The following is a 1,842-nucleotide window of genomic DNA, read 5'->3' as shown; positions in this document are numbered from 1 at the left end:
CCATGGCTTTCTACCCATTGAGCTACTACAGTGAATTTTTTGTTCTAAAAACCTCTGCAGAACAAGAGCCAAAGCCTGAAGCTCTTAAAGCATAGTTTGTATCTTAAACTATGGGGAAGACTTTATAACTATGTTAGAGCTTAGACTGAGAAGGGCTAAGTCATGGGATGCAGCACATCCTGGGGAAACAGATTTTAGGACAAAAACAAAATGCCTTTTTAAAAAAAAAGATTGTATTTATTTATTTAACAGGGAGAGAGACAGCAAGAGAGGGAACACAAGCAGGGGAGAGGGAGAAGCAGGCTTCCTGCTGAGCAGGGAGCCTGATGCGGGGCTCCATCCCAGAACCATGGGATCACAACCTGAGCCAACAGCAGACGCTTAACGACTAAGCCACCCAGGTGCCCTATCTTTGTCCTGGAAAAGGGAGATCTGGTTGACATTTGCTGGGTTTACGCTGCTCAGCTTGTGGTGAAGATGAGTGTAAAATATCTTGTACCTAACTATGGAGGCTGCAAGGGGGTAGACACATTCATTTCTCTCTGAAGGCATGGGACCCTGGCTCCACAGATGCTCCTGCCCAGGAATCTGAGTCCGGAGAAGGTGACCCAGAAATGTAAAGAAAGTAAGGAAAGATTCTGGATTGCCTGAGTATTAATCCCCAAGAGACTACCGTAGATGTGACTGAGTTTCCTTCAGTGTTCAAGTTTACGTTTTCTGCCATCAGTTGAACTTGGACTCAATCTAGACAAAGAATTCCCTTTTTACACATCTAAATTGTGATTGGGAAATGTTGAGTGCACAGTGTAAACAGTGACATTTAAAGAGTGCTAAGTATCATCTCATTTAATTGGGAAAAAACCCTCTAAGTGTTACTATCTTTTTATGAATACCTGGATCAGAATCACAGTCAGGGGAACAGAGCCAGAACTTGGATGACGGCACGTGACTTCACGTCCATGCTCCACACTCTCAAACATTATAGTTATTCCGTATTCTAATTCTCATTCATCTCTGAACATTTGCTTTGATTTTCCCTTTCAGTGTGCTAGGAGGGATTTTTTAAAATGTATAACTAGTTCCAAATTTTTCAGTTAACCTTTTGTTGCTAAGTTTTAGTTTAATTACATCATGCTCAGAAAATTTAACCAAACTATTCTACTTTCAGGAATCTATCATGGTTTACTTTAAGGGCTACTATTGGGGTCAAGTTTTGTATTTGTACCCTAGAAATTTGAAAAAAAGTTACCCAGTTTAAATGGTCTTAAGACAAATTAAAAGGCAGATATTGTCAGACTAGATAAAAATAAAGATCCAGGGGTGCCTGGATGACTCAGTGGGTTAAGCCTCTACCTTCGGCTCAGGTCATAATCTCAGGGTCCTGGGATCGAGCCCTGCATCAGGGCTCATTAAAAAGCTTTAATGACTACATTAATATCAGACAAAGTAGATTCCACAGGAAGGAATACTACCAGAGATAGAGCCCTTTCATAATGATGGGTTAATTTATCAAAACGATGCAAGAATTTTCACGGTTTATCCTCCAGATAAAAAGTTTTAACGCACATGAAGCACCCATACAATCTACACATTCAATCCAATCCCTGTCAGAGTACCATCAGCATTTTCCACAGAGCTGGAACAAATAATCCTAAGATGTGTATGGAACCACAAAAGACCCTGAATAGCCAAAGGAATGTTGAAAAAGAAAACCAAAGCTGGTGGCAATTCCAGACTTCAAGCTGTATTACAAAGCTGTCATCATCCACACAGTATGGCACTAGCACAGAAACAGACACATAGATCAAAGGAACAGAATAGAGAACCTAGAAATGGACCCTC

This window comes from Mustela lutreola, chromosome 12 (genome assembly GCF_030435805.1).
Source record: "Mustela lutreola isolate mMusLut2 chromosome 12, mMusLut2.pri, whole genome shotgun sequence".
Taxonomy (NCBI): domain Eukaryota; kingdom Metazoa; phylum Chordata; class Mammalia; order Carnivora; family Mustelidae; genus Mustela; species Mustela lutreola.
Note: the sequence above shows the minus strand (reverse complement) of the source record.